The following is a 16,214-nucleotide window of genomic DNA, read 5'->3' as shown; positions in this document are numbered from 1 at the left end:
ATGCACCTTTGCATGACATTTAAGGAAATGATAACAATTCAACAGGGAAATTATGAAAACATTTTGGTTTCTAATATGTCCTGGGGACTTTATGTTGACCAAAATACCAGATGCCCAGTAGTTTCCAATTTTTCAGTTCTGCACCACAACTGTTTGGCTCACATTAAACTTTTAATTAATCTCTTCAGGCGTGGATCCTGGTGTAATAACTTTTTATGTTTTTATTTGTATTCATGTGACTTCCAGAGAGGCAAGCAAGCAAATAATTAAAAGAAAAATACATTTTAAAAGAAAGGAGACATGTAGAGACAAGCAAAAAAGTATGTAAATATAAATGAAGGTTTTATTTACAACGGGATTTTAAAGTACGGAAAGTACTACTTCTTATATGCCTTTGTGAAGTAGCCCCAAAACATCTAAAACGAAAATAAAATAGGAAAATTAAATATTTATAGACAGTTAGTACACATAGAAAGAACTGTGCCCTCCTTCCACTTTTACTAATTGTGAGTTTGACATTTTGGAGCCAACTCACAAAGGCATGTGTTCGTACTTCTGAAGTACTTTTGTAGTAATGCTTTCTGTACACATAAATACTTTTGTGAACCGTCCCCCTTTTGTACAAGGTAAAAACTAGCATCACCAATCAGTGCACCAATTGTAGGTTTTTAGTCTTCATCAAAAGGTTTAGGATGGAGCAATTTACTGTGTATGTATGCTTGGTGAATGTGTTCTTCAAAACACATGGCTTATCAACATGATGGATTTGAAGGCACTGTAGCGGCATTTGATATACATTATGACAAATATACTGTCTGCTACATAGGCAGCGTAATGGAGTGAAACATTAAGCGTGTGCTCAGATGTGAATTGTGTGCTTAGCAAAGCTCTACAGAATTGGTTGGATTGGGTATCCATCTTTGTTTTAACCTGTTGGAAAAAAAATGAGCATGGTTTTGCTGAATATATTGAACCTATTGAAACAGGAGACAGCATATTTATTATAGCTTTGCAAAAAGGCACTTTAGAAGAAAAAGAAAGGCAATCTGCATAGATTGGTATTCTAAAGACTAATGGATGCTATTTTATTATGTATTGTGCGCATATTCGGTGAAATGACGTCACCAACCAAAATAAATCTGAGCCAAGAAAGCAAGAGCATTATGGTTCTTTGGAACACTTGTTCCAAAAGGGGTTCTCAATAAAAACGGTTGCCATAGCTTTCACCAAATCTTGTATATCATTTAAAATAAAATTAATCAATGTGCTTTGTAGGTATCACTTACAGACAGCTGTAGATGTCAAGGCATATCACAGTTTAAAGTTCCGCAGAAAATTGGAACAAATTAAGATTGAAATAAAAAGGTATTTTATTCAGCATGTCTCTGTTTTTCAAACTGGTATATTAACAAGCATGTGCAATGCCATCGGTCTCGCCTTTGGAACCTTGTATGCATTTAGCTATGCAGCACATTAGCCTGGGTGCTGAAACATCTACTGTTCTTTAACATGGCACGATCCGGAAAATTGGGCCACTTCTTTAAGGAGTGCCTAATTGTGATCCCAATACGACCCTGTTAGCCCACTCAGAAAACTGTGGTGAGTGAATGCACCATATTCAGAAATGTCTGGGTATCCTGCAGGACACAAATTCCAATCCCAATAAGACAGCTCAATGGGGAATGCATATAAGACATACTGACTACAGATTCTAGGCACAAGAATAGACCTGTAGGTTAACACACTTTCTAAAGAGATCTGTGTGTTAATTGTTTCTCACACTTATCTTTTCTAGTATGATAGCTCTAACCCTGCAATGCACTGATAAAAGTGAAACATTCTTTGACCAGCGATTCAAACGTGTTTGAATGTAAACAATGGTTATCTAAGAAATCAACTATGTTTCTCAACTAAGTGTGTAGTTAGATCAATTATTTAATTTGCAGTTACTAATAGGAGAAAATACAACAAAATATTTATACAGAACTGTTTAGTCAGGCTTCTGGCTGGTGTTTGTCCATTATCAATGGCATTATAAGATGCCTTTCTGACCAACTATGAAAACCGAAACAACGGGGAAAAATAAACCATTCTTTAGAGATGCAACTCTCCTCCTACACTGCCCTGTGACTGCCGCCCCTTCAGAACTGACATTAACTTATTGGCTGATTCAAGTGAATATCTTAAAATAAAGTAGTATGATTGACTTAAGAGCCTCAGCCTCCTGATCCTTGTGCCTTGCCTGCGACCTCGACTTTATTTTCCCTAGAGTTAGCTCTTTAGGGCCTTTCCTGACTAACTTCCCGAACCTCCTCACTAAAACTATCCAAGATGCCGATGCGTGCAACTTCTCACCCAAAACGGCCCCTAATCGCTTGCCCAGTTTCACATGGTTCTCCCTTAACTCAATGCGCTGCCAACATATGGGATGTGACATGCTCGTAAAAACTCAACAGAACAGTGTCCTTTCCTTTAAAACCCTTGTACCCGGGTCCCAACCCCCAGCACTCCCACTGGGTTTGGGGTCATGGTACAGCGCCTGCACGGCCTGGTAGACCAACTGCAGGTTTTGTTTGGCCTCCATGGCAGTGGTTCGGGCGTACACCGGGCAAGACGACTCTTCACATGCGGCTCCTTCGTAGGCGCATACCTCCTCGCATACCCCGCTTTGCCGTCCGTTGAAGGCTCGCGCTGTTGCTATCCCCAGGCGCGAGAATCTCTCCGCTAATGAAATTAGCAACCTAGTAAAAGCCCTATTCTGCATCACACTGAACCCACTGGTGGGATTTCTAGGTTTCCGGACACTGCTAGGGGGGTCTCTCCATCATCCAGTGCCACGTAGAGTCATTCTACGTCCGTGTTTCACTTTAAAATACAGGGGGCAGAACAATCCCACAACTAGATGACTGAGTAACTCCAGCTGGGCAGCATACTCAAACACACTTATAATCAAGCTGCCTAGGCCCGCCCCACACCAACAACCTCAGGGGAGTAACCGTTGTCATAAGCGAATACTTCAAAGAGTGAGCCTGTGCTGCTATCTGCCCCTGCAACTCCTTGTACTTTGTCTTAGTCACTGTTACTTACTCTTTGATCATTTCTACAGGCTGTCGCTGTCTGCTGGAAACAGGCAGAAATAAAGGCTCCGAAATTCTGCAGTAACAGCCCAGGACCTATTTAGAATTAAACGTGTAATACTTTTTATGAATGCCTTTAAATACAATCAAAAACAAATCTCCAGCTTTCAGAAAGCCCATCTCCTACCCCCAAAAATAATGAAAAACTGGAATACAATTTACCTCTTCTATTGAACTTGCGGAGTATCTACACCTCAGATGAGAGTTTAGTGCAACATTCCCACTGCCCTCACAATGGTCAACGACCCAACACCCTACTCCCCAGTCACATCTTTGCAGTTTCTTGACCTCTACCTCTTTGATAACTCTTGGTCAAATCTGCCTCGCTGCTCCCCGGAGTACCACGCAACTTTACGGTTTTAAAGCATCCCCTCGTTCTTTAGTCACTCATGTCCACACAAACTCTGAAAACTTCCCACCACTACATAACCAGGACTCACACTTCGCCACACAAACTCAGCGGCCATCCAAAAACTGTAGATATGTATGATATAAAACAACCTCTGACATGGGTGAGTCACAGCCAACCCTTTACTTGCAGCCAGTGCTTTAAAATGGGCTAGCACTGACCGGTACAGAGTACCGGTACTTTTTTTTATTTTGAGAGAGAGTGTACCTGCACTTCTCAAGAGAAACGCAATACTTTTAATTGGAGAGAACCGGCACTTCTCAGAACCTGCACTTCTATTTTTCCATTTGAAGTACTGCGGCAAGCTCAACCTAGCCCCTCCTTACAGCCCTTAACATAGTCCCCACTTACAGGACTCTCACTCAGCACACCAGAAACCATGGACGGAAACTTCCACTGCTAATCCCCCCTAGCTCCTTTTACAGTTTGCCGACGGAACCCCTGCTTGCGGCGCTGGACCCAGGCTCGGTTCCCATGTGGGCGGTGGCGGAGTTGGTGGCAGCGGATGGGTCAATGTTCTGGGAAGCCATGATTAGATCACAACTCACTAAAGCAGAACAAATTCGGGTGAGCTGATCTCTGTTGCGTTTCTGTCTCCGAGACGCCTACCCCTCCTTAGCTATCTCCTCTCCGATTCCGACCTCTCTCTCCTTGCCCTACTGACAGGAAGTACGGGTAGGAGTGCGGATGAGAAGCCGCTAGGAAGTCGACAAGTGACAGGAGGTTAAACTGGTAGCCATCTTTGAACACCTTATAAGACAATAATAAGGTGAGGAAAAAAGGTTCCTCTTTTGTTTAAACTATGTTTTTCCATCAATGCCCAGCGATGTTCTATCAGACTACTGGAGCATTCCTTGCGCACTTTTCCAACCGGAAATAAAGTTGAATTATTCCTGATTCAGAGAGGTTCGGTGGCAACTGGTTAATCGTTTGTTTAAATTATGTTTTTTTATCAATGTCCTGCGATGTTCTATCAGACTACTGGAGCTTTCCTTGCACACTTTTTCAACCAGAAATAAATGAAGTGATTTCCTGCAATGCGTGTGGGTGACGAGCACGAGGGGGGAGGGGTAGGGGGTGGAGGGGCCAGCGAGAAGGCATTGAACTGTGGGAGGGGGAGGGGAGGGGAGGGGGAGAAAAGTAGTCTGTGCAGAGAAGGGGCCAGTAGCCATGGAAGGACACAAATGACGACATGCTTGTCATAAGGTGGGTCTAACAAGACTAGAACCAATGGAAAGGCAGCATTTAGGACCTAAGCCTATCAAAAAGATGGGCGGAGAGTGAGCGGAGCTTCCATGAAGCTTCCCTGCTATGGTGTATACTGCATGTCTCGCAAAGCGCGCAGCGCATGCGCTGCAACGCTAGGCGATACCTAAAAAAAGATCCCCGATAAACATCAAACCCTCAAAAAATGCATTCATACCAGTAAAGGGGCCAATAGCCAGAGGCGTGCGCAACAGGGAAAAAGGAGGGACATAAAACACACTTATCCAATAGCAAGTAGGACATTTTGAAAGACACACTCAAAAACAAATAGGAAAACGGAGGCGGGGACTCTCACACTACAGCATATACTGCATGGCTCAACGAGACAGCGCTTGCGCTGCCTAGGCGAGACCTAAAAAGGGACTCAAGCCAACATGCTTAAATTAATGATCCCTTTGACTGGCTGAACAGCAATTAATTGTGTAGCCTAACCTGCCTTCGATAATGTCTGCTCAGTCTTGCAGAAAGCATGGTGATGGCACATCCCATCTGTAATAATGTATTACGGTAGAGTTGTGGTGTTATATTCTTATTACTGTTGAGTAGTGATGTAACAGGTACATTAAGTTAAAAAAATGTGAGACGTTTCTATAATTTTTTACTGACTTACTGATTTCCAGGCATGACAAATGAAAGATTTCATGAGTTTATTTCGAAAACAACATTGAAAACAGTTGCTCTAATTTCCATGTATCTTCCTGAACACTCCATAATTGTTTTTGGTAAATATTTTAGCCTGACGTTTTGCCTTCTTTTCTTTCATCTAATAGCATTTTGTCAGCAACATAATAATGACTCCTTTGGTCTTTGCCGTACCTGTAAATCTCTATCTTTCCTTTGGCCTGGCCTGGTGTCTTCTTGCAATAACACAACTGTTTTTCTTTTTGACCTCCTTTAGAGTGTTCATTAAATTTCCCACCACAATGTTTTCATCATTTTGCTACACTTTTCAAAATTTGAATTGCTACTCACACAATGACTTTAAACATTTAGAGGCACTATTAGGAAGGGAAATTTAATTTTCAAATGTCTGCACCTAAGTGCATTTGTAATAACATTCCAGATTGATCTATTTACCAAACAGGCTAAAATGCCTCCAAGCCTTCCAAGATCACTGATTAACCAAAACCAAATTATTCTTGTTATAGCAACTGCTCCTTAAAAAATCTGAAAGCACACGTTTGCATACAACATTTACAAAATATATCTGCATTCCTTGATTGATAATAGCCAATGTGTTACCCATGCCCCTTGCTACGGAGAATTGGAAGGTGGTTGTGATACAACATTACTACCTCACCTCACATGTCTTCCTTGTGCCTGCACCTTTTGTGGTGTCTCGTGCCTGGTGAGAGGGTTCCTAGGACAGCTAGATTCCAGGGTTGTGATGCACTTGCTTCTTAATTGAGTAGCACTAAATCTGATAAAGGCATAGTCCAGTTGTTAACTTCCTGTCAGCTGACTCATACACTGATGTGTAAGCCTTACTGGCTTGGTCTCTGGTATGTTGGTGCTTGGACATTGTATTTAATATTTCATACCTGCTTATGGAATTTTGGAGGACTGTTTGCATTCATACTTGCCCATACAAATGCCACTATAGGAATCCATCAGCCCTCTCGGCACCCTTCATAGGCACCAAAAATTCAGCATAGTTTGATAAAGACAAATGATTCTGATATAAACCAATTCTATGCAATAAAATGGATTTGTATTAACTCAATATTGCCTTTGCAAAGTCTGAATGTACCATATTTTTATCACAGCCTTACCTGTGGGTAAATTGTTGTATGTGTTCTAACCTTTATTTATACTTGGTAATATACATCGCGTGAACCACATTTATGATGATATAGCTTATCCATATTTATGGCTTACAAAAGCCTGAATAGGTTAAAGCTAATACAAGCTTCTCGGGCTGACATATGATTGTCATTTTCAGGGTTAACCTTGGCACTAAGCAATAAGCAAAGTGTTCATTTGACAGAAGAGTCAGGAAGTGCCAAGACTCCGTTGGATGGGTAATGTTGATGTCTAAGTAACATTGTGTTGTTGATGGTCACAGCTGACATTACTCTCATTAAAAGGGAAAACATGTCAATTTCACAATTACTGCATTCAGATTATGCAGTAACTCATTGGCAGACACATAAAGTAGTGATGATTTGCTACTTTTTCCAGCACAAAATTGAAACTACAGCTAATTCAGTATGTGGTTGCAGAGCACTAAACATAGTTCTACACTGTAGAATATCAAGAGTGTGCATTTGTGGTTTTGATTTTCAATGCATAGTTTAGCACTTGGCTTTAGATTAGAAAACGTTTCGTCTTTTAGCTCTGAAAATGTGAGGCTAGTTGAAAACATATATAATATTTCAGTGGGAATAAACTGCATCTTGCTAAAACAGTGTATATATGCTGGTATATAAGTACTGTGTATAGTGTACTCCTACTTATGCATTCCCTAACCTAGGTGTCTAGGCTGGGTGCACTACCAAGAATCCTCTACTGGATGATCTAAATCCCCATTACCTGAAGGCAAGGCATGTAGGTCCCAATCCTGGTCACAGATTGGACATCTCTCCTACCAGAAGGTTAAAAGGAATCAGCTGTGCTGAAACGCCAATGATAGCAATGACTTCACAATGACAGAAGAGTGCTCCTCTAATTAGAAAAAGAGTGTGTATTTATAACAACAGCATTCATGCTTCCGTGTCGTGGCTTCAGCCGAGCTGACATTGTTTATTGTCTCTGTGATATCACCATCGCCTTATAAACGAATAATAAACAACAACATTTGACAATATAGTGTGTTCAAGCCTTTTACCTAATGTTGAAAGGGTCATGATAGCGTACTTACGAAGTAGAATTGTAAGCAATGTGGATTCAGAGCAATGAATACTGCACTGTCACGGAAGCAAATGTGTGTCAAAAGTCAGCGTGTGGAAAAAGAAGGAAACTTAAGAAACGTGTACATGTAAAAAGGCAGTATTTCTTCCCGGGCCTAAACCAGCCACCTGACAGCATGAGCTCACACATTACTTTCCTAGAATATGCCTGAGAAAACCTGCAAAGGCAGTTGAAGCTGAGCAATGGCACAGAGGCATTGGCCCCAGCCATGGTTCTTTTATCTGCTCTGGTAAGCCCCAAACACTTTTTAGCAGATGAAGCGGACATTCATTCATCATGTGATGAAAGGTTTTGCATTCCCCCTGAAAGTGAACAGAGTGGCTTGCTGGACCTTCATGGCACCTGCACCTTCACAAGCCCCTGGCACAATCTGCCTTACACTTCGACTTTTTATAGGAAGGGCAAGGAGAGACAATATCTCCCACAACTAAAAGTTGATATTAATTTGCAGTTTATAATGCTTTTCAGAATACAAAATTATTTGTAGGCTAGGGAGATTCTTCAGTTATGTGTTAAACAATATTTGTAATACCTCCAAGTAGCCCTCATGAGCGCATGCAATTACTGTCCGACTGTCTGAAATAATTACATTAGTAAATTTGTGTTATTGATTATTATTGACTAAACAACTTTTCCATATTGTCTTCCAAAAATTCCAGGCTCAACAGGCAAGCATGTTGCTTCTGACGTGAGAAGTGTACAAATGGAATATTCTCTGAGTTGAGGATATCTTGCTGTATGATGCAGAAGTGGACGAGGTAAGTAGAGATTGTAATGTATATTTCCATATTTCGCAATCAAATCATGCTCACCGTTAAGGGTTTTTTCGCCTATTCATGTTTCAAATTGACCTATCAAGGATCATTTATGGCAATTCCCTATCCCTAAAAATATTCTGGCCCCCAGAAAGCAGTATTGCCACTCGATTGTTGCAACTCGACTGATCTTCAGTTCTTGCCTGTTGATCACATCTCTTTAATCCCGGAATCCCTGATTTATAATCCAGTACTTCTAAAAATATCTTATATATGTCCCAGGAAGGTAGACATCCATGGAAGACAACAATCCCTTGGGAGGAAAGCAACCCTAAGTCTTCAGTTATTTTTCCAAACGTTTCAAATGTTTGACCGAAGCACTGCTGCAATAGTGTCTTTACTGAAGGTCTGATGTACTAGTACCATTCATTAAAAAAGAAATATGGAATTTGCACACCATCTGGTTTGCAAATCGGAATGCAATTTGAAATGCAACATATGTACTTATAGACCTCATAAAAAAATTACATTTGTATAGTTTAGTAAAATGACCTGTTGAGTGAATAATTATTAGGCGGGTCACAAATTCCAACTTCCTAAGACTATCTGTTAATGCAGGGCAGGAGGCCCGCATGAATTATTAGACCTCCATCCCAGCATTTACATTCTCAAGCAGATATTTCTTATACTACCCTCTGTCATTAAAGGGTCTGGTGTAGCTTTTAACACATAAGTAAGAGCAGGCAGTGGACCAGTGGATGACTACTCTCTGCTCCCCCTGAGCCTGCTGACTCAATTCTCAAAGGGAAAGCTATGTCATTTGGACAATTACCCCCCTTGCAATTCATTTGCCACCTCAACTCTGAAGAGTGATGTATGACCACATTTGTGGATACAAACGATTGACTCATTCCATTGCAAATCTTAAATTGGAGCGGGAATCTCTTCCACGCCCCCTCCTATTTGTAATTAGTAATTGAACGACTCTTCAGACTCATAAAAGGTCTTTGATACATTTAAAGTGAGTTTTGCTGTCACAACCCCTGAGTTTATGCAAATTGCTGGCTGTACAACCACCAACCATTTTACGTGAGGTTTCAATTGTGTAAAAGCCCTTTTAATCAGGTCTACACTTTTAACTGTCGTTCTCTGTAATTTTAGCCTCACATAGCCAATAGACTTCTAGCTGTGATATATTGTCAAAGACACAAGTTGTTGTACCTACACTCCTGCTCTCTGCTTTTATTCCATGTACAGATTGTTTTATAGGCTTCTACTTCAGTTTACCGCTCTTTTGCACTTTGCGCTTCATAAGTACAACATTGGAAAAAATGAATTTTTTGCTGCATTTTTCGAGTGGTGCCCTGCCATCTCCTTTTCTGTCCTCTTCCGCTCCTCGTGTTCCTGTTCTTTTTGAATACAATAAAAAATAATTAGGGAACGCAAACTTGTTAACACAATCTGCCTGAATAATGCCACTGAATATGTGTATTTTACCCCTTCTTCGACAACCAAGGGTTTACAGTGCTCCTGTCTCCAAAGAATCTGGTATTTTAAAGCTGTCAAACACATAACTGAATACTTACTTGAAAAAGTAACATATTTTCACCCTGCAGTGGGTTTTCCCTCAGATCTTTAAAAGAAATTAAATGCACCACAGTCATGGTTGCGAAAGAAAAGTCTATAATTTCTAACTCATATTTTTGATTTGTTTATTGCAATTGTTATGCTAGTTCGAGCGCAGTTCTTCAAAAAATACAGCACATTTTCTTTAGTTGCTAAGATACATTGTTTTTGCCTTTGATTGCTGTTTCTTGTAATGACCAATACTTGCATTTTGGGACAATGTATTTATAACGTTTGCTTTTAATGTACTTTTGACTGATGGGATGTTCCGAAATTTTTTAAGTAGTCATTTTAAAATATAAACATATTTGAAATAAATAAACAAATACATGATATTTCAGGTAGGTTAACAGGATCGTTTATTTGTAAGTTTTCAGAATGACTGTCATATCATCCATCAGCTGGGCTCCAAGTGAAAGATTTCGGAGCACAATAAAAAAAAAATATTCTTGATGTGCCTATGCTGTCTGCTAGTTTTGTGGAACCTAAAAGGCAATATAAAATGCATTCTTTTTCAATTAATCAGTCAGGTGATCTGATGCACTGGTTTCAATATCACACTGCTTTTCCATGCACAATGTGGTTAAAATGTATTTTTAACAATATTAGATCTTGGGGTCTCTAGTTGGCAGAGGTAGGTACCACTGTCCAAATAGGGACCCTTGCTTCTAATCAGGGTTAGGGGGTACACTATTTAGATAACCCCTGCTCACCCCCTTGGTAGCTTGGCACGAGCAGACAGGCTTATCAAAGGCAATGTGTAAAGTATTTGTACCACCACTCACAGTAACACAGTGAAAACACCACAAATGGACTCCACACCAGTGTAGATAAATAAAGTACTTTTATATAAACTACACAAGACCAAAACGACAAAGATCCAACATACACAGTTCAAGAATATGGTTTCAAAAGAGTTCTTTGCTTAGCGACAAAATAATCCACATTAGCGTCAATTTTAGCCAACAAGAACGCGGCGTTGACTTTGCAGCGGCGAAGGTGCTGCGACGATCTTTGCGGGGACTGAACTTTTCTCGCTAAGCCGGCAGTGCGTGAAAAAGTTGCAGATCTTTTACTTCTTTTCTCTTGGTCAACTTCCCAACAGCAGGCACAACTTCCAGAGGCCCCACAATTGGATCAAGCACTCTAGGAAGGGCAGAACTCACACAGCAGAGTTTAGGGGGAAGCTGGGGGTGAAGTCCTTTTGTTCCTGGGACTTCTTAACAGGAGGCCAGCTCTACTTAGGCCCTTGGAGATTCCTTCAAGCCAGGGGACACAGCACACAGCAAAGTACTTCCCCTCTCCTTGGCAGCAAAGCAACTGCAGGTCAGCCTTACAGCAGGTCAGTCCTTCTTCTTCAGTCTTCCAGCTTTCTCCTTGGCAGAGGTTCCTTCTTGATTCCATTGATTGATTGATGATCTAATTTTCTGTAGTCTGGGTCCCAATATTTATACCCCAAAATCCTTTGTCATCTGAAGGTAGAGGGGCCTGGGCCTAGTCAGAACCAGTTCTGGTCAGTCCTGGAGCACTCTGTTTACTCGGTTTCTTCTTTCCTTTGAGAGAGAGGGGCAGGGTCGTCAGCCGCCCAGCAGGGGGTGGAGCCAGCATTGTGGAAGGGAGGCACAGCCCTATTCAGGCCCATGTGCTACTCCTCCCACCCATCTACAGGGGAATTTCCCTATTCGGCCCTGGGCTGACTCATTCAGCCTCTGGGAGCCACCCCTGTCCCTGTTATTCACAAACCAGACAGTCAATTCACAAACAGGCCAAGGCACACAGAAAGGGCAGAAAAGGAAACAGCCACTTTCTAAAAGTGCTGTTTTCACACACAGGATTTAAAAAACATCTTTCCTAAAAGATGTGTTATTAAATTCTGAGTTCAGGGATACCAGACTTTAATTTTCTATCTTACTCCTATGGGAAGATAGCCTTTCAATAGTGGAAAACGAAAATGGCTGTAATTCACTACCAGAGCATGTCACCTACACCAGTACATGCTCCACCTTTCACATACACCACACCCTGCCCAGGGGGGTACCTAGGGCCTTCCATAGGGGTGTCCAATGTGTACAGAAAGGGAAGGGTTAGGCCTGGCCACTGTGGACACTGGTCAGGTCAGCATGGCAGTTAGCAACTGCACCCAGGCACTGTGGTGGCAGGCCTGTGACATCATTTTAGGGCTACTCCTGTGGGTGGCACAATCAGTGCTGCAGGCCCACTAGTAGCATTTGAATCACCAGCCCTGGCACACTCAGTGCACTTTACTAGGGGCTAACAGGTGAAACAAATATACCAATCATGGATAACCAATCAATATAACAATTTACCTAGGGAGCACTTGCACTTTGACACCGATCAGCAGTGGCAAAGTGCCCAAAGCATCTAAACCAGCAAAAACGAAATCCAGCACAGCGTCAAAAATACAGGAGGTAGAGGCAAAAAGTCAGGGGAAACCACACCAAAGATGCCAGGTCTAACAATCAGCATCACTCAGAATCCCATGTACCTTTTGCAGCACCTTTCTTGTGTACTTAAGCCTTCCAATGGATCACTCATATATTGGGTCATGAGATGGAGGGGTGAAGAAGCAAGAGATACACATCGGGCCCTGTTGCTTTCCTTCTGGATGGCTTGCCTCAAGGTCCCACACATCCATGGCATGAGCGAGTGACATGCACACAGAGGTCCGTGAAATAACAGTTAAACAAATGCTGACTCAGACACCTGCTGTCCTGTGTTAAAAGCTGGCAGCTCTAGGTACAATAAATCCCCTGGCACAATGCTGCCTATAGGTGACTGGATAGTTAGTTTTACGTGAGCCTGTGTCACTTGAAGAAAGGTGGGGCTTGTGCACAGTTAATATCACAGTAAGTTGGTGTCTTTGAGTGGACGTTTTTAAAAGATTTGTTTTGCTTGTAAAAACATTTTAAACATATTTATTATTTACATACAATTACGTTAATTGATTGAATACATATTTAATTAAATGGAATACATTTTATACATATAAAAGCTACACTTATATGTCTACTAATGTTTCCTTGAAAAAAGCATTTTGGTGACCTCTGACCAGAGAGAAAGGGATGTAGCTAAAGTAGCAGTGGTAAGCAAGCCCTGCAGATAAGTCCTCTTGGTTCCCAGACTTCCTATCTCCTGTCTCGGTGTACTTGCCAAGCCCATGCATTTTGCCTTGATATGTCCATTGTGTTACCTACTGCTTGAAGATACGATAGAGAGCAAAAGAGGGGGATCAGATGGCATAAGGTGTATAGCATTTTTAAATGAAAATCTTGAGTAAAACACTTTCCATACTAATTTCTTGAAGCTCTGAAGTGCATCCGACATTGCAACTACCTTGCCCAGTATTCAGTTCGGACATAATTTTCCTGGACCGCTGTAAAATGTGTTACACGGTGGTGGGATTATTGGTGAAGAACTACGTGCATGGTGTCCTAGATTTATTTTCTAAGAACAAAAATACAATTCATCCACGAAAAAAAGTGGTCTCATAGCTTAGAATGCACAATTTGTTCCCTACACGTGTTGGTGAAGGCAATAATGTTAAAACGCTACTGACAATAGCTGAATACATGTAAGCGACAAAATGTACCCATCAGCTCTGACTACAAAATGTACCCATCAGCTTTGAATTTGCATGGATTATGAGCAATATCGCCTCTGCAATAAGTTTCAACCTACAATAAAAAATGTGTTTACTTTGGTAACTTTTTGGGCGCTTCTGCGCTTTTGTGTTCGTTGTAAATTGCCATTATTAACGGAATTGAAGCTAGAAGTGAGTATTGAAAGTTTTCATCAGAATTCTATGCTCGTAATGTTCTGCTTTTGCATACTGTGAGATGGAACATAATGGCTCGATGTGTTCTATTAGAATGCAGCATTTAGTGTCAGGTGTTTTTTTCATGCTAAATGTGTCAGCCAAGTGTCACAGTGTAATGGCCAGTGCCAGAATAACAGACAAGCAGGGACCCTTAACGAGCTATGGTGCTCTAAATGTATCATTATGTGTCACAATGTGAATGGTGTGAAAGTTATTGCAAATGATAAGTTAATTATTATGCACAGATGCAATGTGACAGAATGTCCATGTCACCCCAGCTCAAAGAGGAGGACCACTGAAGTTAATGCTAAGCTTTTATGTGAAGGAGCTGGTTGCCCAAATATCTGTTTTATTTCACTTTTGTTTATCCATTTAAGTTAGACCATTGATAATTTGTCTGTGATTTTGTGTGTTTAATAAACACCTTGTTTATACAGATATATTTCAATGTGGCTATCATATGTTCCAAATGTGGCGGCAATTTAGATATATAAGTCAGGCTATAATAAAGAAGAAATAAGAAGCATTTAATTAGCCTTGTCTAAGAACATTTAATATAAATATATAGCGATAAATCATTTAAAATAAAGACGCTGTCGTTTGCTAAATGTCAAATCCGAGCAAGTGTTTTCTGAGAAATCAGCAAGGATAGCTGCCTGTAACCTCTTACTGTGAGGGCCAGCAGACTCGGGTTTCCAAATGAGAGCGGCCTTACTGAATGGGCACGAAAACGTGAGGCTAAAATATTTATACAAAATATTTGGTTCAACAACTCTTTACAACTTTTAATTACGTTAAGAGGCTTTGCAGTCTTGGAAACAAACTTTCTCTTTACCAATCCCTGCATCTCTATCATCACCGATATGCCTTCTAGTGTTCTTTTTTTGATGGTATCAACTGGGATTTTGAGATCAACTGTGACGTCATTCACAGGGTGGCCCCTTTAATGTCCTAATCTGTCTTTTTATCTCTCTGTATAAGCCCGCTGAATATCAAAACCAAAATCTTGGTTGATGTGCACTGGTGCAAACCAACAAATGTTCGAAAGGCATGAAATGTCCCATAAAGACCCAATCTACAAGACGGTTTGCCTTCATTGTGGTTTTGTGCACCGTTTTTGACATACCAGTTTTACTTGGCCTGGCTTTAGATTACACTAATTGTCAGTTTCAGTTGCAGCACCATTGCCATTTGGAAAAACATTTTCAGTTTCAGTTGTCAGTCAAACATCTGCTGCAATCTCTCAGCCTCAAAAGTGGCCCAAGCCTTGTGCCATCGAATGTACAGTCGTTTGTCTGTTTGCTTTTCCTGTCGACAATTGTGGAGGTACATGGGATCAAATTTGGTCCCGAAAGGGGCACATCTATTTTCTTGTTTTTAGAACTACAAATCGATACATTGAATGACCCACAACATAATTAATTGGCTCTTTTATGAGCCTTCTACTGCCCTTGCGCGCCGCGCATTGTAAGATCATGCACTGAACTTCATTGAGATGTGGTTCCTAGTTGCCTGGGGGCCAAGTGATTTGTGGCTGAAATCTGTTTGTGAAAGACCTGCGGTTATTGGGCTATGCAGCTGAAACTGCTAAAACAAGTCCTCTATGAGAAATTAAAAAAAATACATTGTATTCCATTTTCTGTAGGAGCCAGCTCACATAAACTGCCCATTCCTATTTGTAGCATTCGAAATGGCGGACTTCAACCTGTTGCTTTGTAGGATCAAGTCAGCAGCTGCCATGTGGGAGTCTCACTTTGGAGCTGCCATGGTGCTCGATGGTTGATGTCCCTTTTCTCTTGTTGCATTCAAATTTGTAAGCTTTGCATCTTTGTTTCCTTTAAAATTCAGGTCCCAGACGGAGTACCTCAGGGTCCCCCCTTTCAAGGCTCATTTTAAATATTTTCATTGAAGAAGCTGCCCGTTTTGGGATGTCTGCTTTGTGTCCTTGCCTTCTCTCTCAGAAGATATGCTTATAGAAGAACCACTAGCCAGGTGGCTTACAGATATGGCTGGGACTTGTCTGAAGATGAGGGTCCTTAAGGGTCCCGAGGTAAATTAAGTGTCTTTGACAGTGCTTAATTTGAGCTGGTTGTTCCACGTAGAGCCTGTCTTGGGGACAGAGCCTCATGGCAGAAAAAGGAGAAAGAAAGAGGAAGAAAATGACAGAAGTAGTGACAAAGGAAAAAAGTAGGGATGGAAAGGAACCTACAAGAGTGAGCTATAGGGTAGTTAGAGCATATTGATAAAAGAAAGAGTCATCAGGTGAAATAAAT

General features: G+C 41.1%; 1 protein-coding gene across 3 annotated transcripts in view; it reads left to right on the top strand.

The window, feature by feature from the left end:
* The window catches only part of FUT9 (fucosyltransferase 9), a 513,529-nt gene that overhangs the window by 258,677 nt on the left and 238,638 nt on the right, over positions 1-16,214 (top strand). For all 3 annotated transcript variants that reach the window (XM_085611140.1, XM_085611138.1, XM_085611139.1), the window contains exon 3: positions 8,382-8,480. The gene's annotated coding sequence lies outside the window, so the exon portion shown is untranslated. The remainder of the gene's footprint in view (positions 1-8,381; positions 8,481-16,214) is intronic.

Source organism: Triturus cristatus, chromosome 6 (assembly GCF_964204655.1).
Source record: "Triturus cristatus chromosome 6, aTriCri1.1, whole genome shotgun sequence".
NCBI lineage: Eukaryota > Metazoa > Chordata > Amphibia > Caudata > Salamandridae > Triturus > Triturus cristatus.
This window is presented reverse-complemented; position numbering and strand designations above follow the sequence as displayed.